Source organism: Balaenoptera acutorostrata, chromosome 2 (assembly GCF_949987535.1).
Source record: "Balaenoptera acutorostrata chromosome 2, mBalAcu1.1, whole genome shotgun sequence".
NCBI lineage: Eukaryota > Metazoa > Chordata > Mammalia > Artiodactyla > Balaenopteridae > Balaenoptera > Balaenoptera acutorostrata.
Window position 1 is genome coordinate 102,739,242 of NC_080065.1, and position 23,149 is coordinate 102,762,390.

A 23,149-nucleotide genomic window follows, 5' to 3' on the forward strand; every position below is an offset into this window, starting at 1 on the left:
TACTGCAGATAAGCCCAACGTGTTTATAATCTGAAAAATGTTAATTTTTGTAGTTTGAATGTGTTTCCCCCCCCTTTTTTTGGTCTAGCATATATATTTTTCTAGCTATATTTGGTTGAGTTTGTGAGAGACCTGTTCACATAGTGTCTGACACAGGGATAGAGACCACAAAGTTCTGAAGTCATAAGGTGAAAATAGCCACAAGATGGTGGTTGAACCTTAAGAAACAATCCCTTCTATTTTATAGTGAGAATGCAATTATGTATGAAGACAGGCCATCAGTTTCTAACTCTAATGGTTTCCTTTCTGGGCTTTTGACTTTTGAGTGGCAAGGAAAAATCTTTTAAACTTTTAAGTTTCCCAGTGAATTTTGAAGTTAATTGAGGGATGGTTTACGATTACCACTGAATTCTAAGAACCTAAGAGTTGTGTGACTGCTAATTCTGTAAATAAGCTCACAGAATTTTGGCAGGAGGTAGAGGTGGAAACATTTAGGTATGTAGACTTGAGAGGAAAGCACTGATATAATGGGGTACTTATTGTGCTTTTGTGAATCCGATTTTTTTTTACTATAGGTATAAAATTGTGTTCTGCTAGCATTTGTTACCTATTATATCTACTTTTCCATGGGCAGGGGGGAGGCAGGGAACGCTTTTGAAAGAAATGTGTTGTAAGCAAAGGCAAATTAATATGCTTGCTTTTATATTTGTGACTTGAATATTTTTATATTGTAGATGTTGTGATCAACAATGCTGGGTGAGTATTTCTTTTTAAATTTCCAATAAAGTAATGTACATGCAAACTTTTTTTAAGTGTTGACTTTCTCTTCTCAACATATATAATATCAATTTTTTAGAATTTTGAGGGACCGTTCCTTTGGTAGAATAAGTGATGAAGACTGGGGTAAGTTATTTTAAATATACGTTCTCTGGAACATACTTATCCATTTAGCCTTCTAATATTTGATACATTTCCACACTTAAGGAAAAACTTGCTTCTACCTATTTTTGCTTCTGCTAATATAAGTGATGAGTAAGCTTTACAACTGAAAATGAACAGTTGGAAGAAAAGGCTTTTGTGACTTTCGTTCGTTTCCCTTTTTCTCTTTGAGAGATTGTCAGCGTTTTCTTGCAGTATTAGTTGTTTCTAACAGCCTTTTGCATGCTTGTCTGGCTGTGTGATTCTTATTTCAAGAGCAAGAGTAGGCTATGACTACTGTAAGCAGACAGAAGGAAATGCTAAAAAAATCAAAAGGAAATGCTAAAAAACAAAAACTAAAAACGATGGAGATCTGAGAACTGGGTGGGAAAAACCTAGATATAATTTTGAAACTTCTAATAAGTAGGAAAAATTTCCATTAGGAATGTCATGTTGGAAAGATTGAGTTTAGATGATGAACAGTCACAGTTATAAAATTTTTTTATCCTGTTTGCTCTTTTTTGCCCTTACTTTCATTGGCTATCAGAACTAAAACAAGCATTGGTGGCTGAGACGGTGGCAGGCATGGTAACTGAGATGAATTACATCATTGTTTATAGAGTGTGTTTCTGGGAAATATTGCCAGAAGTTCTTTTGGAAGAAGCAAGATATCTTTCTGACTTAGAATTAAGCAAAGACGGCTTTTAGCTTCCAATTCCCTTGTAATAACTGGAGAAAAAAAGGAGCTGAGAAAGATAGAATTTGTTGGCAGAGGGGACTTAAGTCGGTGCTTTGCTTTGAGCTCTGATGGGGCTGGAGTGTGTCCTCTTCTGGTTTCATCAGAGTAAGATTAAATCTGGAATTGTTTGTTTATCTGCATCATCCTCCAAGTTGTCTGTTCATTAGATTGACATTTCAGAAAGCAGGCTTCTCTGTCTCTCTTTTTCCCTCTTTCCCTCCCCCTCTTTCCTACACCTCCACGCCCCGACCCCCAGCTCTCTCTAACTCATTTGCAAATCCTGTTAAAAATAGGGATTTAGGGATATACTGAACATTTTATAAACATTTCTTGATGAAGAACTGAGTGGTTTTTGATTATGCTTTAACTAACGTTTGTGTTGAGTCCCAATTATATATGTAAAATTCTTGGTTATTTGTATTATGAATTTTTATATAAAATAGGCAAAAATTAAAGATGGCATTGCACTTAGATATGCATAGGCATCGTATTTAGGTGGCATTATATTTATGATAAAGTTAGATATATTAGATAATAATCTAATCATAAATTATAGGCAAAATAGGTATGAATTATTGATTGGTTATGTAACTGGAACTAAAGCAAAAATGATTACTCAGAGTGCAATGTGACAATAGCTGATTTTGAATGCTAGGTATAAAATGAACATCTTTGTATAAGTAAGTCTTTGCTTATGTTGATTCTGAGATAGGTCTGTCTAAATTTGACAATATTCATGATAAAAATGTCTTGTTTTAGATATCATCCAGAGAGTTCATTTGCGGGGCTCATTCCTGGTGACCCGGGCAGCGTGGGATCACATGAAGAAACAGAAATTTGGAAGGTAGAGTTGTATGTGGCTGTCAAGGGGGTTTGGAGATGCCGTGTGTGGGTTCTTATGTCCAGAGGAAAAGAATTGCTTTGACGTTGAAAAATACACCTTCAGATATGCACAGGCTTTTTAAACGTAGTTTTGGAAGATGCCTCCCCGTTACATTGGTGTCAGTCATAGATTAGCGAGGTGGACAACTTAGTATTTCTTTTCACCTCCTACTTTTCATTATTAATGATTCTCCTGCTATTCTCTGATATTTTAGCAGTACAAACATTGAGGATTCAGCAGTACTTTATTCTCTAACCAAAATATCATTTTTTGTGCCCAGTGACCAACTGGGGAGAGATGAGTGGCTGTTTTCTACTGGCTGACACTGGTCAGACATGAGTTAGTCTTTGTAAACTAGGAACGGTAAGACTCTTATAGTTGCGTCTGTGTGACTCAGACGTGGCAGACCTAGTAAGTGGCCCCATGCTCTCTAACATAAAAGTTATTCCTGTTAACTCAGGGTTCACACACATCTACTAGAAGTAAATTGCGTGTGATATCTGTTCTTATTGGAGAGTTCTAGTATATCTTGATACTAGCAGTTTCTGAAAGTCAATGATAGGATTTACTTGTTCTACTAAGTAGAGTAAGTGAGATTAGGTCAGATTATGAGATGGTATTATTTAATATGAGGCATTTAATATTATCCAGAAAGGGAAAGGAGCAAAGTTCTGAGGACTAAAGAATTAGAACTTCATGATCTAATATTTCTTACTAAAATTTTAACTTGTAAATTGGCAGTTTATTTTATGTTTATAAATACTTATTGTTTTCAGTACATAATGAATATACATTCTTACACTTGAATTCATTTGATCCTGACCAGGGATTCTTTCTAAAACAATAAAATCTCACAGTTGAATTTTGAGAGATTACTTTTATTATTTATATTAATTTAGATATATGAATCATGACTTTAAGAACCTAATGGCAGTATACAGAGTTGCTTTTGACAGGTATAATAGTAATGAAAAAGAAAAAAAAATGCTTAGAGTTGCAACAGTATCAAAATATAGAAAAGATGATGTTGAGAGATTGATTTTCCTTTTAGGATCATCATGACTTCATCGGCTTCAGGAATATATGGCAACTTTGGCCAGGCAAATTATTGTGCTGCAAAGCTGGGTCTTCTGGGCCTTTCAAATTGTCTTGCAGTTGAAGGCGAGAAAAGCAACATTCATTGTAACACTATTGCCCCTACTGCTGGATCACGGTTGACCCAGAACATTTTGCCTGATGGTAAGTAGTTTAGTTTTTTTTTAATGCTGTTCCTCACATACCTGTGTGGCGTGAGCTTTGTAAAAGTGTTTAATTTTTTGAGTAGCTAAAATAATTTCCTTACAATTTAAAAAAGCATAATGTGTAGTTTATGTTCATTATAGAAAATTGAGGAAAGCACAAACAAACAAAATGTGACCCATAATTCTGCCACACTGAGCTAAACTTTTTCTCTTTGTGTAGGTAGACATACATACATTTTTTCTTTACAGAATGAGGTAATACCATTCTTACTGGTTTATAATAATAATTATTTAAAACAATTAATAGATTATGTTTTTTAGGGCAGTTTTAGGTTTATAGAAGAATTGAGCAGGTAGTAAAGAGAGTGCCCATATACTCTTCCTCCCACACAGTTTTACATCAGTGTGCTACATTTATTACAATTGATGAACCAGTATTGATCAATTTTTATTTATTTATTTATTTATTTATTTGGCTGCATCGGGTCGTTGAGGCATGTGGGATCTTTCGTTGTGGTGCGTGGGCTTTTCTCAAGTTGTGGCACGTGGGTTTTCTCTCTCTAGTTGCGGCGCATGGGCTTCAGGGTGCGTGGGCTCTATATTTTGTGACACGCTGGCTCTCTTGTTGAGGCACGTGAGCTCGGTCGTTGTGGCACCTGGGCTTAGTTGACCCTCGGCATGTGGGATCGTAGTTCCCTGACCAGGGATCGAACCCACATCCCTGCATTGGAAGGCAGATTCTTTATCACTGGACCACCAGAGAAGTCCCTGATTGATTATCATTAACTATAGTTAATAGTTTACTTTAGGGCTCACTCTTTAGGTTGTATGATTTTATGCGTTTTCACAAATGCATGATGTTACGTACCCACGATTCTAGATCATACAGAATGGTTTCACTCTAAAAATCCCCTGTGTTCCATCTCTTCATCCTCTCCTCTTTTTCCCAAATGTCTGGGAGGATTGAAGCTCATTTCTTTTTATCCCTACATAATATTACATGGTATGTAGGTGCCACAATTTGTTTTTTCATTCACCTATCGTGGAACATTTTGATTGTTTCCAGTTTTTGACAGTTGTGAGTGAAGCTGCTATAAACATTCACGTGCAGGTTTTTGTGTGGACGTAAGTTTTCAACTCATTTGGGTAAATATTAAAGAGGATAATTGCTGGATTGTATGGTAAGAGTGTCTTTAGCTTTGTAAAAATTTCCAAACTGTCTTCAAAAATGGCTGTATCGTTTTTCAATCCTACTAGCAGTGAGTGAGAGTTCTGGTTGCTCCACATCTTTGCCAGCATTTATTATTGTTAGTCTTTTGCATTTTAGTTCTTTTAATAGGTGTATAGGGTATTTCATTGTTTTAATTTGCAGTTCCCTAATGACTTATGATGTTGTGCATTTTTTTCCTGTGCTTATTTGCCATTTATTTGTCTTCCTTGGTGATGTGTCTGTTCTTATTTTTTGCTCATTTTTAAATTGGGTTCTTTGTTTTCTTCTTCTTTTTTTGGGGGGGGGGTTCTTTGTTTTCTTGTTGTTGAGTTTTAAGAGTTCCATGAATATTTTGGAAACAAGTTCTTTATCAGATATGTGTTTTGCAAATATTTTTTCCCAGTCTTTAGCTTGTTTTTTTATTCTCTTTAGTCTCTTTCACTTTTGAAGGATAATTTCACCGGGTACAGAATTCTGGGTTGGTAATTTTTTTCTTTCAACACCTGAAATCTTTCACTCCACTCTTCTTTTGCTTACATGGTTTCTGAAGGAAAGTCTGACATAATTCTTTCCTTGTTTCTTTATGCATAAGGTATTTTTTCCCCTCTGTGTTCCTCCAAGGTTTTCTCCTTGTTTTTTCCACAGTTTGAATATAGTATGCATAATAATAGGTGTAGATTTTTGGCAATATTCTACTTCATGTCTTCTGAGCTTCCTGGATCTGCGGTTGGTATCTGTGATTAACTTTGGAAAATTCTCAGCCATCACTGCTTAAAATATTTCTTCTTCTGGGCTTCCCTGGTGGCGCAGTGGTTGAGAATCTGCCTGCCAATGCAGGAGACACGGGTTCGAGCCCTGGTCTGGGAAGATCCCACATGCCGCAGAGCGACTAAGCCCGTGAGCCACAATTGCTGAGCCTGTGCGTCTGGAGCCTGTGCTCTGCAATGGGAGGGGCCGCGATAGTGAGAGGCCCGCGCACCGCGATGAAGAGTGGCCCCCACTTGCCTCAACTGGAGAAAGCCCTCGCACAGAAATGAAGACCCAACACAGCCATAAATAAAAAAAAAAAAAAAAAAAAAAAAAAAATTAAAAAAAAAAATTTCTTCTGTTGTTTTCTTTTTTTCTTCTACTTCTGGTATTCCCATTATGTGCCTGTTCTATCTTTTTATTTTAATTAATTAATCGTTTAATTTATTTGGTTGGGCCGGGTCTTAGTTGCAGCAGGTGGGCCTCTTTAGTTGCAGCTCACAGGCTCCTTAGTTGTGGCTCGCAAGCTCCTTAGTTGCAGCACGTGGGCTCCTTAGTTGTGGCATGCAAACTCTTAGTTGCGGGATGTAGTTCCCTGGCCAGGGATTGAACCCGGGCCTCCTGCATTGGGAGCGTGGAGTCTTAACCGCTGCGCCACCAGGGAAGTCTCAATGTATCTTTTGTAATTATACCACAGTTCTTGGATATTCTATTCCCTTTTATCTTTTTGTCCTTTTTTCTCTTTGCATTTCATTTCAGTTTGGGAAGTTTCTATTGACATATATTCAAATCAAGCTTACTGATTTTTCTTTTTTCATTTCAAAATGTTATATTGTTTTTGTTTTTTAGCATTTCCTTTTGAATTTTTTAGCATTTCCTTCTGTCTGCTTACAGTAGTCATCTGTTCTTGTAAGTTGTCCACTTTTCTCCATTAGAGCCCTTAGCATGTTAATCACAGTTATTTTAAACTCCTAGTTTGAAAATTCCAAAATCTCTGCTATATTTCAAGCTGGTTCTGAGGCTTGTTTTGTCTCCTCAGCCTGTACTTTTCTTGTCTTTTAGCATGCCTTGAAATTTTTGTTGAAAACTGAACATGATGTATTGGGGTAGTAGAAAGTGTGATATACAGAGCTTTATTGTGAGGTTTCATGTTTATCTGGCTAGGAGTTAGGTTGCGTTTATTGGTTGCTGTAGCTGTTGGTGTCAGAGGCTACATTTTCCTCTTTGTCGTTGTTTTTGTGTCCCCTGTTGTCTTTGGGTTTCCCTAGGTACTCTTTGTGTTTGCAGCTCTCTCAGTTGTAATCCACTGTTGTTATACTGGAGGCCTGTTGAAGTGGCTGTAAATTATGGCGAGGGGAAGTGTTCTATAATCTTATGATTAAATCAAGTTTTTTAGCAGGTCAAAGTCTCTGGACTCTGAGCTTCAGTAGAGTTTTTTAGCCTTTTTTTTTTTCTCCCCTTATTTGAGACAGGAAGGCTAGAGGGGTTCCACTAGTCTAATTGCTCTTCCCTTAGGTCAAATAAGGCTCTGGTAGCTTCCCTTGAGGATAGGCCTTTGTTAAGGAGAACAGAATGCTCTGGGCATATTTCAAAATGATTTTATCTTATTGATTTATTTATTTTGTTACCCTCTCCCTTTTTCTCTGTAACATTTCAAAGCAAATCTTAGATGTTGCATTTCACCTAATAAATACTTGGAAATGTGTCTCTAACAGATATGGACATTATAACCACAATGCCAACATCACACCAAATAAAATAATTCATTACCATTGTCTAATACCAAATTTATATGAAAACTTCCTCGTTATCTAAAAAATATCGTTTTAGAGTTAATTTATTCCACAATGATCTAAACAAGGTTCACAGTCGTTTTGTTACTGTATCTCTTAAGTTTTATTTAACATATGATAGTTCATTCTCCTTTTTGAAAAAGTGCCAATTATTTGTTGAAGAAACTGCGAGTTCATTTGTCCTGAAGACTATTTCTCATTCTTGATTTGGATTGCCTTTGCACTTTTGTGGAAAATCAGTTGACCACGTAGGTATGTGTGGGTCTATTTCTGGATTGTCTGTTCTGTTGTATTGATCTGTGGGCCTGTCCTTTTACCAATACCATGATGTTTTGATTACTATACTTTTATAGTAAGTCTTGAAATCAGGTAATGTGAGTCTTCCAACTTTGTTCTTTGAAAACATGAAATATAAAGTTTTAAATTTAAAAATTTGCATGTATGATTGAGAGCCAATGCTTATTTATTTAGTTATATAAGAAATAGAATACTTGACTGGTGGAAAACTATGGTTTTTGATACTCCTGGTTTTAACATATTTCTAAAAAGAAAATATCTATAATACTTCAAAAGTAGTTTCTGTGAAACAGTACAAAACAATTGATGAGTGAAATTACTTTAGAATTAGCTGCTTCATGGCATACAAATGCTTATTCACAGTACCATTTTACTTCCCACGTTTGAGCTAACATTCATTTTAGAACTTGGGATTTGTAATACCAAGTATGTACTTGCTAGCTTTTCCTAAGAGCTGTGCCTAACCAGTTTGCTTTAGTGTAGAATAGCTATTTGTACCTGAGATCTAATTTTTTTTTTCCTTTTCTTTTGTCAACAGGGCCATTTAAAAACGTCCCTTATTTTAAAAACTCTTTATACTCTCATGTCTTATTGAAGGAATTCTTGTTAAAGAACTGGATTATTTAAGTATAATGCTACATATATATGCACAACAGTGTAGGTTACTGGCAAGAAGTAAAGCATCAAAATGTAATGCATAGTCATGAACTCACTGCTCAACCCAAGAATTGGAACATTACTTGCATCTAACTTTATACCTTCTATTCTGTTCCTCTGCTTCATGCCAAGAGATAACCACTATTTAGAATTTTATGCTTATCATTTCTGTGCTAGACTCCTACCTTAGTCACTTTTTGCCATTGGCTGTAGACTTTCTTGAGGAAGCAGCAAGTTTCCAAGAAAATATTGAAAACTTTAGCTTTTAAATTTGCTTTCCTTTGGGAATGTAGCTTCCATTAATTTTGACCTCTAGAGATGTTAGGTCACTGTTTAATGTAGTATCTTTTATGCCCACCAAACCCTAGTGAAAGATGTTTGGAGAATAAGATCTACTTTAGACAAATAATTTAATGTTTCTGGACCTGCTTTCTCTTCTGTAAAGGAAGAGAGTTGTTACAGATCATTTTTAAAAGCCCTTCAGATTCTGAATTCCTGTTATTTTAAATTTTGGTATTTATTACTTTTTTATAGTTTAGAAAAAGCCGAAAATTTATTTTGCCTCAGCGTTTTTCCTCTTTTCCTCTGAAATATTAACTTACAGGCTGTCAAAGGAATTATTTGTTAAAGAACCAGGTGTTATGAGTAATGTGCGGAGACATTTGCAATTTCATTTCCCCCTTTGAAATATATTTGAAAAATGGAAAGTCATGTATGTGACTTACATGTTTCTTACATGAAATGAAACATAATCTTAGGATGAATACCCATGAACTAACTTCCCAAGCTGTATTAGTTATTTACTGCTGTGTAATAGATTACTTCAAATTTTGTGGATTAAAACAACAAGTATATATTATCTCACAGTTTCTGGGGTCAGGAATACTGTAAAGTGAAAGGTTCTTAGAGCTGCTCTTTAATTTACAGGGACTGTAAATGTCATCTTTGTCACTTTAAAATATAAAACTGTATTTTGTCCCTTCACAGTTAAAATTTACATTTATTTGATTCTTTAAAGATTATAAGATGTATTTACAAATCGTGTCTCATTTGAGCCTTGCAACAACTTAGTAGAATAGGCAGGTAACGCATTTTAATTACCATCTTACAGATGCAGACACACGTCCAAGAGAGTTGAGCGCTGTGCTCAATGCCCTAAATTGCCTACATGGCAGGGCCAGCAGTAAAATCTAGGTGTTCATGCTCCTTGTGTAGTACCTTTCTGCTCTGTTAAGTTGCTCACAGAAGGTATGCAACAGGAAAATATTTCTTACACTTTGTGACTCATCAGTCACGGTTGCAAGGTCCATTTTCCATCATCTTACTGCCATTACAGTTGTCAAGGCTGTTTTGTAGTTTTCTAGCTTCTGGGAGAGCAAAATAGTTTTGGGAAAGAATGATACCTAAGTTCATTATGCTATGTATGCCTTTGCTCACCAGTCTTTGCCAAGGCAGCTTTAACTTGTCTTCTAAACAGTACGTTACCCATCTTGGAAAGGTATATCTGATGCCTTCTATGTTAGAAGCCTGAATATATCCATTGGGATGAAAAGATTCTTCTAAAAGCCTTGGATGTTAATACTAATTATTTATGTATATCTAATTTTTTTCTTATTTATTTAAAAAGTCTCTGAACCTATAATTTTATAAGTGAGGAATTTTCAGAAAGTAAAATGATTGATTGAATATGTATATATTCTTATTGATAGTTTTTTTTTTTTTTTTTTGGCTATTTATTTCAGATCTTCTGGAAGCTCTGAAGCCAGATTACGTGGCACCCCTGGTCCTTTGGCTTTGCCATGAGAGTTGTGAGGAAAATGGTGGCTTGTTTGAGGTATTCTGCACCTTTGCACTTTCTCCCAAAGCAATATTTGTGTAATTATATATAAAAAATGATTCAAAAATTAGTATTTTCCAATTGTTCACATTTGTAAAAATCTGTATCAGTTGGTATCACTTGTATATTTTTTAATATTATGTATGTGTTACAGTTAAGGAACAAGTATGACTAATGTCCTTTTTTGAGAAAGTAACAGCAACTTTGTAAATTGTTCTTCCCTAGTTCTTCATTTCTGATATTCTTGTCAAATGAAAATGTGACTGGCTGGTTTGATGTGTTTAGTCAGATACAGAAAGTCTCATTTGGTTAGAGATGCTGAGTAGTAAAGTGAAGGGACAGAGGTGGTGGTTTAAAGTCAGCCAGGCCAGGTTTTGATTTCTTGCTCTGGTAATTGCTGGCTCGCTGGAATATTGTACAGATTAACCTCCCTGAGTTTTAGTTTTCTTGGGGTTTTGTTGTGAGAACTGGAGATCATATTTTTAAACTCTTACCATACCTAGCAGTCACCCCTCAATTTTAACTATTATATCAGTATAGCAGGAATTCAGTCTGGGTATGATAGATCAGTAAACACAACTTACTATTTGTATTAACTTTAAAAATAAACTTTGCTATGTTTCCCTATCGCAAAGCTTTACATGTTTGCTATAAAAATAAAAACCACACATAATCCTACCATCCAGTGAGGTTCAGTTTTCACTCTATAATCAAAGTCCCTTTAGATTTCCTTATGCTGTTTTATATATTTTTTGGCCCTCATTTGAGTTTGATCTCTTTTTTCTTTTCTAGCATAAACTGTTATAGTTTAGACCACCCCCCTTTATTTGATTCTCTGTGGTAATATAATAATAAACCTGTTGCATGCAGAATACATGACATCCAAAGATATTTCTTGGTAGCAAAATTACCTGGCTCAGTTTGAAGTGAATGATATATTAGCCTGATTTATTTGAATAAAAAGCTGTTTAGTAAATGAAAAACAATCTACACATGTCTATGCAGAGATAGGCACCTCTGCTTTCTTAATCACAGTCGTTGATTGTGAATTGTGGAAAATTAGAGGTGGAAAGAACTTTACAACTCTAGATTTAGAGAAGAGAAATTTAATAATATCAAGCCATGTGGAGCTCCAAATTTGGTCTGCCTGTCTTTTATCTCATTAAGGAATTAAACAAAAATTCTTTGTCTTTTACATTTATATTTGTTATTAATTCTGTGAACAAAAATAATATATGCTTTTTGTAGAAAACTTCAAATATATAGGGGAGTTTATAGAGGAAAATAAAAATCACCCACATTACCACTATCGAGAGATAACTCCTATTAATATTTTTATGGATATTCTTTTCCAGTCTTTTATTAGATGTGCATTTTACACGAGTAGTCTTTTTATTTTAGGTATACAATTTACACACATACCCAGACATGCACAGATAACTAGGATAATGCTGTAGATGAAGTTTTGTATGTTGTTCTTTTATTTTACTATACTGTGAACAGTTTTAGTAAGGGACATTTGCTGTGTGAGATTGAGTGCAAAATACAGTAAGAGCGGTGTGTAATATCCTGACTTAAACCTTGAATGTAAATTGACACTTTGTTTGCCAAGTTTTGATAGATATCTAGAGTGGCAGATAGAGATTTTTTGGATCGACTGGAGCTGTCGTTTCTAGCACCTGCGAGGAGTTTGCAGCTTGTTGCTTCACTCCCCAAATATGATAAAAGATGATATTTTTCTTGCCTGTTACCAGTACCACTGCCACTTTAACTACTCTGACAGCATCAAGGCCGATCATCCTGTTAATATACGTAAAGGAATGAGTGATTTTTAAAAAGCCATACCCTTGAGCGTAGAGCCACTGAGAAGTGTGCTGTCTGCTGGTACAGTTTCTTCTGTTATATGCATGTGGAACACTGTAGTTGTGGTGTTTGAAGATATGACAAACAGATTTTCTTACATCAGACATTTTCTTCTGAGGATTTCCTTGAATGGCTTCTAGAAAAAATACCATCTTTCTGTACGGTGATTAATGTATTTGGTCATTTGCCATATTTCTATATAAAGGTGTTTCATTAAAATGAGTATATGTAGTTCATTAAGTCAAATCCTGGCTTTATTTTTCTTTGCTTTTTATTTTTTTTTATTCATTAAGTCTTTCTAGAAGGACATGTATTTCAAGTGATGTGCTGGGCAAATTTGGTATTTATATTGTTTAACCTTCATGGTTACTTCATGAAGAGTGTATTATTATCCTGATTTTATATAAGGGGAATCTTGAGTTTAGGGAAGTCAAATTATTTGACCAGGAATCAGACAGCTAGTCTGTAGAAGAACTGGTATCGCACCTTGGTTTCTGTGCAAAGGCATGCTTTTCTACTACATGCATTTCTGCTATATCGTGTTGCTTTATTTTTCTACTCTGATAACATGAATAGTGCAAAGTCATGCCAGCCAACGGAGTTTTGTAGAGCTGCATTATTTTCATCCATTGTCATCTAGCATTCTGATACTCGTAAAAAGATAGCTGCCTGTTTTGTTAATTTCATAAAAATTCTATTAGTAATTTCACATTAGATGGTATAACTTCTTCCTCCTCTTTTTGGTAGGTTGGAGCAGGATGGATTGGAAAATGTAAGTCCCTTTTGGTTTTTGGTTTGCCATACATTATTTCCATATCTTTAAACCTGCATATCCAGGTAGAGCTGGGTAAAGACCTTGTCAAATGCCGAACCATTGTATTTAGTGCACGCATAATCAAACTCAAACATTGTTATAGCAACAGGTCTTCTAAAACATGGAAGTTGTCCTGCAGGCCTGTGGTATTTTCAAGGATCTTTTCAGTTTTTTTCCTATTAGCAGTGCTTATTCAATATTTGTCCTGTCCTATTCAGAACTGGCTGTTTCTTCAGGCAGCACAGTCTCTCTTTATATTGATGTTTGTCTTCCCATGTCTCCGGCACCCCACATGCTTGTTCAGCAGAGTAGTGAGTGGGAGGGAGGGTGTTTTTTGAAGATGGGGAGAGCTCTGTCCTAGGCAAGTTCTCCAATTCTCTCAGTGATTCTTTTCTTCCTTGGAGCATGAGACATCAGAAGGAGACAGTGGGGAATCACACTGGACAGCTTTCTAGAAGAGAAATTGCAGCTGATCTATAGAAATTATTCTCCTTCAGCCCAACAGTAAATTCATCTGGCTTAAGTCCTCTTTTACCCCAGTTCTTAAACCTTGTGAGCTCCAAATTGGATAATTACTTTATGGTGTTTAAAAAAAATTGTGAACATTCCAATATCCCAATTCAAGTTTTCAGTTGGATGCTGGTATCAAAATTAATTGAATTATTTAAAAGGCTGCCATTACTGGATGACATTGTTACAACATATTGTAGAATATTATTAATGACTGTTCTCTAAGTTATGAAGTAACTTATTCAAACATTTTTAAGTGTCTTATGACATCTTTTAAGAAAGGAAGATCAGTTGTTGCAATAAAAGCTGTATATGGGACTTTATCAATAAGAAACCTCTAGAAGCTTCTGTCATTCCCCAGGACAAATCTTCAATTTAGTAATCATCAAAGTCTGACCATTCTGTTTAAATAAGGTTCTGTTTATTCCTCAGGCTTTTTAAAAAAGACACAATGTTAAAAATTATCTTCATGGAACTTACGCAGCAATGGTGATTTTTGTGAATCTGGGCAATCTAGTTGACTTCCCATGGACAAGGAGGAAGAGCAAAGGGAGGAAACGGGAGAACTATGTGGGGTTGTCTGATATATTAATTTGATTATCTGGAGTCTTTGGCCTGTTATCACCACTAGTTTTCAGTTTGCTATTCAACAAAGCTCTATTCTGTTCTGTTACCTTAAAGTGTATTATCTAAGTGATCTGTGGTGATGAAGACAGTCTTTTGGTGTGATTATATATAATTTAACTTTCTGATTCAGCATTTCATCCTACCTTTAGTAGTATCTGGCATAGTCAGAGGAGGGAGAGGTTTTCCCTTCAGCTTCAAATATTAGAAAAAGAAATTTGACATCCTAATGGGTTTGTTATTCTTTTAAAAAAAATTTGTAGTAAAAATCTTTAGAAGTTAGAATCTTTTTTCCAAATTCCATTTTTCTTGAAGTTAAAAAAAAAAAAATTCAGGGGACTCATGAATTCTGCTTTCTGTCTCCCTCTTAAACTATGTGTTCAGTATCTTAGTTTTGTTTCTATAACCAGTACGATGGGAGCGGACCCTTGGAGCCATTGTAAGACAGAGGACTCAGCCAATGACTCCTGAGGCGGTGAAGGCTAACTGGACGAAGATCTGTGACTTTGATAATGCCACCAAGCCTCAGAGAATTCAAGGTAAAGAGTCCCAAGTCAGTTCGGTCCTGGTTGGGGAATCAGAGGCAACAAAGCATTCTCTTCTCTTATGGAATTGTCTTCTTAATTGTGATAACTTAGATGCTCAAATCATCTACAGCACATTTTCTGCTCCAGTAGGTATTAGAACTCTCCAATTTAAGGTATGTATGTTACTCCCACTGTCAGTTTTTCAGTTTTCTTATGATCCTGATTTTTTGGTATATGTGTGATTGAGAGGATGGTAGGAGGTGTTTACCCATTTGTGCTCAATGCATCTTTTCCCCATCTGGTGGTTGGTTTCAAAGTCTTGCCTTATCTAATCACATGCTCCTTATCTGACCTGATTTTTCTTTATTTCCCCAAAAGTTTATTTAAGTCTTATATTATTTAGGCTTAGGTCTTTTCTCTCTAGTGAATAGATTTTGCTTTGTTTTAGCACTTTGTTTTTGCTACTGTTTCTCTGCCTTTCTAAGATGCCTCTTATTCCTTTTATCACCTCTGCTAATCTCGGTGCTTCTTTAGAAAAACTCAAGCCCCAGATGTTCAACAAAACCTCCCCAGATATTCTGGGCTTCATTGATCTCTTTCTTAGCTGAACTCTTACAACTTGAGCGTCTAATCATGACTGCTTTCCACTGCTTTTGTTTCATAAGTGTGTGGTTTCTTAGCTGCATAATAAGTTCCTTTGGAGGCAGAGAATGTATCTTGTATGTCCTTTTGTATTTGGTGCTAGTATAGTGCTGAACTCATAGAAAGGATTTAGTAAATGCTTGTTACCTTGAATTATTGAATCATCTATGATATGCCACAGGAAGAGATGGCCAATAAAAGTCACATTATTTTTTCTAGTATAACTCACATATGTATATAGTATATGAAATTTAAAGGACCTTTCTGGGAAGGATCATGAATCAGGATTATTTTACAGAAAAATCTTTTTTTTTTCCCTTCCTAGTATTATATTTAATGTTTGATAGAAGAATATATCTGAAAAATGACTGTTCTTTTTTTTTTTTGTTTAATCCCAATGTTACTTTCCTGTCTGCTGGTACACTCACTGAAATTTTCATTGTACTTTTCTCAATCAGAGGATAACATGATTGTTATGTCATTAGCGGTAGCATTTTCTGTATTCTTTTTTTAGGTATTTGAGATAAATTTAGTCTCCGAATAGCAGTCACCTATCAATGAAAATTAGGAAAAGGAAAAAGGAAGAAATATCTTAAAAACTCTTCTCTGAGGTCAGAATTCCATTTCATTACCTTAAAAGTATTAGACTAATATAAAGAAAAAGCTAACAATGAATTATATAGTTATAAATGAAAAGATACCCCTAGTATTTGAAGTACAGTTAGAAAAAAAATCTTACACTTTCTGTAGAATCACGACTTTCCAAGCACCCATTTTATCATTCTCATTTTACAGATGATGGAACTAAATCCCAGAAAAGCTGAGTAAATGGCCCAAGCTTTCTCAGTGTTTGAGCCAAGAGTTAACTCCGGTGGTCTGTCTTTGAGTACAGTACCGCCAGCCTGTACCGAGGTTACTTTCAGTTAAATAGCCTCCCATCTAGGCAGCAGCCTAAATGGGGTGGTAAGAGGAGGATTGGTAGGCAAGAAACCTACCTAGTGTCACCAGGAATGGCAGAGAGCCCTGGTCATCTCACATTCTGTAGTTTAGTTATAGTTTTTGTCTGAGTTTAGAAGGAGGCCCGTATATCTAAGGTTTGTTAGAAAGGTCCCAGAGCTTTTGGAACCTTATGGCATATGTGGATACTCCGTGAATCTCCTTTATTAACCTTTTAGACCCCAGAATAGCAGCTTCTGAATTCTGTCCGTAGTCACTGGTCATAACGGTGGTTTTCTCTGGAAGAATTTTCAGTAATATTTTCTGAGCAGTTACCTGTACAGAGACCTGGGGGGTAATCTTGACATTGTTACATCCTGGAGGAGGGGTGATGGTGGGGAGAGAAGGAAAATTAGTTGTCCCTCCACCAGATGGAAATTGCACATCTGTGGACAAGGATCTGACTTTACAGAGTTGTAAAATCACTCAAAGAATTTGCAAAGCTCAGAGCCTCTTTGGAATCATAACGTGGGGAGAGTATGTTGGAAACACCCTGTTATCTTTGGTCTATTCAGAGCCTTTCATGATTTTTTCCTGCAATAGCCTGACATCATGCAGTCAGTTCATGAATGCCCGCGAAGGTTCTGCAGCAGGCTTGCTGGATGTTATAGGAATGATCGTCTAAAGCATTGTAGCTTTTCTTAGTCACGTCTGTAACAAAAGCTTTCTTTTTTTTTTTTTTTTGGAAATACCTTACATTTATTTGGATTTCACCAGGAGAATATTAGCTCTTTAGGATATTTGAAAGATGATGCTTTTATGATCTTTATGTAATAGGTTTACCAAAGCACTCTGTCTTATTTAAATTCCAGTGATCCTAAAGAGAAAATTCAATTCGTTCATCCTTACTTATCCTGAAGTTGATGGACTTGAATCATTCATGATTTTAAATTTTTTTCAGTAGAAATGAAATATAGTTCAACTATATAGGAAAAATCTGGAAGTTTGTCCTGTAGGTCACTATTTCAATAGCACTGTAAAATAACTGGCTAGATATTTCACATATGCAAATGCTCTTCCCACACCATAGTGGGACTGATTTTTCTTTTAATTAATTTTTATTGGAGTATAGTTGATTTACAATGTTGTGTTAGTTCCTGCTGTATAGCAAAGTGAATCCATTATACGTATACGTATATCCACTGTTTTTTAGATTCTTTTCCCATATAGGTCATTATAGAGTATTGAGTAGAGTTCCCTGTGCTATACAGTAGGTTCTTATTAGTTATCTATTTTATATATAGTAGTGTGTATATGTCAATCGCAGTCTCCCAATTTATCCCTCCCTGTCTCCCTCTCACTTGGTAACCATAAGTATGTTTTCTACATGTATAACTCTGTTTCTGTTATGTAAATAAGTTCATTTTTACCATTTTTTTAGATTCTACATATAAGTGATATCATAGATATTTGTCTTTCTCCTTCTGACTTAACTTCACTCAGTATGACAATCTCTAGGTCCATCCATGTCACTGCAAATGGCATTATTTCATTCTTTTTTTATGGCTGAGTAATATTCTGTTGTATATATGTAGCACATCTTTATCCATTCGTCTGTTGATGGAAAAAAGCATTATTATTGTTATTTATTCCTTTTTTTAGAATCAATTGGCGGTATAATTGAAGCTCTAAATAAAATAGATTCAGATGGAGGAGTTTCGGCAAATCACACCAGTAATGTGACATCAACAGCTACATCAGGATTTGTAAGTGGAAGAGAAAGCCTAACGCTTTGCCTTCTCTGGAGACTTTTTCTTTTCTTTCCTTTTTTCTTTTTTCTTTTCTTTTATGCAAAAAATGCTTTTCCAAGCTATTAATTTATTGTTAAATAGGAAAGGTGAGTGACCATAAAATTTTATAGAACATGTACTGAATGTTTATAAAATTTGAATGAACATAAAGCTAAAATATTAAATGTAACTTTTACTTTCTCTTCTTCAGTGTAATAAACAAGTGTTTTTTTTGTTTTTTGGAGCATTTTTGATAATCGTCCTTCAGTCACTTTCTAACTCTTTAGAAAAGGATATTTAACTTAGTGCCTCTTTTGAGTCATTTCTTTTAAGGAAAAGCATTGATAGGTTGTATTTTGGAAATATTTCAACATGGCTGCAAGTAAAAAGTCTCCCATTGTGTCAGAAATTCTAATAGAGCTGTGGTTATAGCTCTTGTGAAGTTTGCTGATTAACTATCGCCAGTACTTCTTTTTTTAAAAAAAAATTATAGTGCATAAATAATAAGAAATAAGTCATTTGACATATTCACTTGTGGTGTTTTGTGACTCAGGGGAGACATAGTGATGAAATAAACAATCTAATTGTAACCCTGAGAATATGATCAGTTTATAAATGTGATTTTACTTTAGAGCAGGGGTTGGCAAACTTTTTTGGTAAAGGGCCAGATGGTAAATATTTTAGGCTTTATGGACCACGTACTGTTTCTGACACATTATCTTCTTTTTCTTTTTTTAGACCACTCTTAAAAAAATGTAAAAACCATTCTTAATTCTCAGCTGTTGTTTGCTGACTCTTGCTTTAGAATGAAAGTGATCAAAAATTGGACATGATTCTTTTAGAACCTAACATATGCTTCACAAATTAGCTAGGCATGTCATCACTAAATAGAAAAATATAATATCCAATTAGATAAAGGACAGTCCTGGGTAGGAGCTTACAGTAAAATCTAATTATAACCAAAACCATTATGAGGGAGTCTGATTTACAAGCATTAAGCAGTGTTTTGCTCATCTGTTTCTACTGACTTTTATAAAATAGATCTTATAGAGCCATTCATTATCCCTGTTTATAATAAGTTTTTTATTTTTTGTAATTTTGAGTAGCTAACAGTCACTGTATTACTAGGCTTTTCCATCATCAGAGACAGGAAAGTTGAAAATGAGATGTACTATCTGTTAGCAAGAAGCAGGCAAGAAAAAAGTACTTATTTGTAAATGAGGTCTTTTTCCATACATTATAATTGATTTTATTTAAAAAATGTAGTGAAACAATTATTATACCCTATCATATTTACTAAAATGATATTCTATTCACAAAGCTAAGTATGTAGCAGTTAATAGTTTTGAAAAGTCAGAAATTTAAAGATTTGACAAGAATATCAGTGAAAAAAATAACTTTCTGCAATTGTTCCATAGGCTGGAGCTATTGGCCATAAACTTCCTCCATTTTCTTCTTCTTATACGGAACTGGACACTATTATGTATGCCCTTGGAGTGGGAGCATCTATCAAGGAACCGAAAGATTTGAAATTTATTTATGAAGGGAGTTCTGATTTCTCCTGTTTGCCTACCTTCGGAGTTATTCTAGCTCAGAAATCTATAATGGGTGGAGGATTAGCAGAGATTCCTGGGCTCTCAGTCAACTTGGCAAAGGTATGCATAATAAGAAACCTTTATTTTGCTCTTCTTCTCTTTCTTTAAATATGATTGGTAAATGTCACATGCTGTGTGTGTGTGTGTGTGTGTGTGTGTGTGTGTGTGTGTGTGTGTGTGTATGGTGTCTTAATACAATAGTTTATAGTGGTTGATTCAAGGATAAAGGTTTAGCATGTCTTTTGATTTTTCTTAAAAAGAAAAAAAGGGTAGAGAGTTAGTTGAAAAGGCAAGCAAAAAGAAGACAACAATAATTATGTACAGTCCATAACCCTGGCATAATGTTACTAATTCTCTCTCTGCCATTACATGCTATTTGACCAAGGGTAAATAACTTCTCTAAGCTTCAGTTTCCTTATGTATAAAGTGGGTATGATAATCCTTACCTGACGATAGTGATGAAGGAGCAAGAGTGAAGAATATTTGAAGCAGAGAGAACAGGTGTAAAAGGCCCCGAGGCAGGTGCATACTTACCTTGTTTTTGGAACAGCAAGGGGGTTGATACAGCTATAGAATGAGCAAGGGGGCAGTGGTAGGAGAAGAGGGCCTTGTAGTCATCATAAGAATTTTACCTCATACTCTGATTAACATGGGAGGCCATTTGTAGTGCTTTGAACTGAGGAGTGGTATGATCTGGCTATGTTCACTCACAGGCTCATTTTTGCTCCTCTGTGGAGAATAGATTTATGGGAGCCAAGCATGGAAGCAGGGAAACCAGTTTGGAGTTGATTATGGTAATTCCAGCACTAGTCTGGATATGCATGGACAGAAAGAGGAGTCAAGGAAGAAGGTTTTTGGTCTGGTTAACTGGGATGATATATATGCATATATACCCATATATTTAGAATTAATTATGTACAATGTATTTAACATGTATAGTAGTTACATATGATATATTACTATGTATAATAAAATAGATCTATACAGTTACTTTAAGGTGGGGATGATCAGGAGTTGGTTTTGGACAGATTTGAGATGCCTATTCTACATTCAAGTGGAGATATACAGTGGGCAGTTAAATATGTGAGTTTAGAGTTTGCGGGGGAGGCCCTACTGGGATTCGTAGCATTTAAGTGAGATTTAAAGACATGAGGCTGGGTGAAATCACCCATGTGTGAATGTAAGTAGAGAAAAGCCTGAGTTTGGTGAGAGGTGAGAGGTGGAAGAGATGAGGAGGAGTGAGCAAGAGAGACTGGGAAAGAGTGTCTGGTGAGGTATGAGGTGTATCAGGAGAGTGTGGTATTTGAAAAGCAAAGTGAATAAATGGTTTCAAGAAGGGAGGAGCAAACAATTGTGAGAAGGCTTTGGGGTTATTTTATTTCTTGAAGTGAGGGTCAGGCCATGAGTCCAGTTGATAACTGTTGAATCGTAGACTTTTGAACTGATTTCTGTGATTTTGACTGATTGGAGAACCCATTTACTGGAGGATCGATTAGCTCATTGCTGCTCTGAGTCTATGAGAATCTACGGTTATTTTATTAAAGTATTCGATGAAGTTGGGAGGGAGGCAAGAAATAGATGCCAGGCAGTTTGTTGTTTTAGTCACTCTCCCATGGTATTTGTTGCATACAGTTCTTCTGTTTGGGTAATGTCAGTACAAACAATTAAAGTAAATGTTTCAGAATTCTTCCTCAGAGTTGGAAGGAGTTGGAAATCATGAATAGTGTTCAAAATCTGTCACTGGGAATGATAGCCGTCTTGGGATTTGAATCCCAGTCTTCCTAACCTTGAGCTTCCAGGTCGTATGATAGTGAGGCAGTCCTTCATTTGTCCTCCCATCACTACCCTCACCCCTTTTCTTTTTCCCTTCTGGGTTCTGAGGAAGACTGGGAATTAAACTGTCCCATAGCAGTTGAGTGTGGTCATTCGGATATATGGGTCAGGTTTTGTTTTTACTGTCCTATTGTATTCCTACATATATTTTTATATTCTTGCTTTGATACATTGAAGTTAAGTGGCTCTGATGTTGCACGGGGTCTTTAGTATTTACTCTTACACTAAGGAAATGTTGACATTGGCAGTGCTTTTACTTGACTGTGGTTGTAAGATTTATATTAATGTTTTGGTTGTGTCATTTGTATTTGGCAGGTGTGACCTGAAATTACTTTACTAGTACTGACCTATTTGTTCATTTTTATTCAATAGATATTTATTGGATACCTGCTATGTTCCAGGCGCAGTGACGAGCACTGGAAATACGCCTAGTTTAGTGTCTCCATTGGCAAATAATCCACAGTTATCAGTCAACAAAAATTTATGAATGTCAAGAAAGAACACAAATGTATCTTTTCTATTCTAGAGAGCTGACAGTCTTTAGATTGGGGGACTGATTATTTCTGAATCATATAATTAAGAAGTGGGAGCCAAATTGAGACAGATAGTTTGGGGGAAGTAGTCGCGTGAACGTGTGGACAGTGAAATGCCACTTGTGATTAGCGGTATCCACAGAAGAAGCTGTGGAAAAAGAAAGTCTACTAATAAAATTTTGCTTACCCTAACGTAGGTTCTTCATGGGGAGCAGTACTTGGAGTTATATAAACCACTTCCCAGAGCAGGTGAGTTCTTGATGGTTTTATTTTCTGACTAACCTTCCAAACTGTGTCAATGTGTTAAACTGGCATAGAGCAACCTAAATAAACAATATTATAAGTTATTTATGTGCATGTCAGCCATTAGAGTAGATTGATGTTAACTAGTACCTATTTTGGTTGCCTTAAACTTTGTCCTATTTGAATAGTCTTATTTAATAAATTATTTCAAAATACTAAACATCTGGTCAACAATTGAAAGGAGCATATTCTGTGTGTGTCCTAAACTTAGTGATTGTGTATAATCAGTTATGATTGCCATGAATATGATTCTTCATTCTTTTCTCAGGTATTTGTGTTGGTACTGATTTTCATAAGGCAAACAATGTTAAAAGATACAGAATGTCTTGTAATTAACTTTTTTCTATTTTCTTTTAGAGTAAGTAAAACCAAGGCTGTCTTAATAATCAGTTTATTTTTCTCAATAATATCTTACTTGTTCAGTAAATCTTCTCGTTATCTTTTCACTTTACTTTGATATGTTTGTTTTATGTTGCTACTCTGATGTCAGAATATTAATTATATACTGACCATGTAAGGTGGTAAAATAAAAAAAAAGTCTTTTTCATTTCACATTATATAATGTAGAGGTCAGCAAATAGCTAGAATTATACTTTAATTTTTTTTGAGATTTTAATTAAAAAAAATTCTTATTGCTTAATGCTGAATAGTTCTGTTTCAGTGTTAGTGTTACTTGTTTCTGGTTGTTTTTGTAGTTCTTCCCTGTTTTTTTTTTTTCTTCTTTTAGTTTTTTCCTTTGTGGTTTCATGCTTTTCTTTTGCTTGTGTTCCTTTCTCTTTTGTTTTTGGGTATCTGTTGTAGATTTTTGATTTGTGGTTACCATGGGGCTCATAGATGTTGATCTATGACTGTGTTTA

The 23,149-nt window shown here is 35.3% G+C and overlaps 1 pseudogene; it reads left to right on the forward strand.

The window, feature by feature from the left end:
- The first annotated feature begins 734 nt into the window (after positions 1-734).
- The window catches only part of LOC130707083 (peroxisomal multifunctional enzyme type 2-like), a 54,190-nt pseudogene continuing 31,775 nt past the window's right edge, over positions 735-23,149 (forward strand).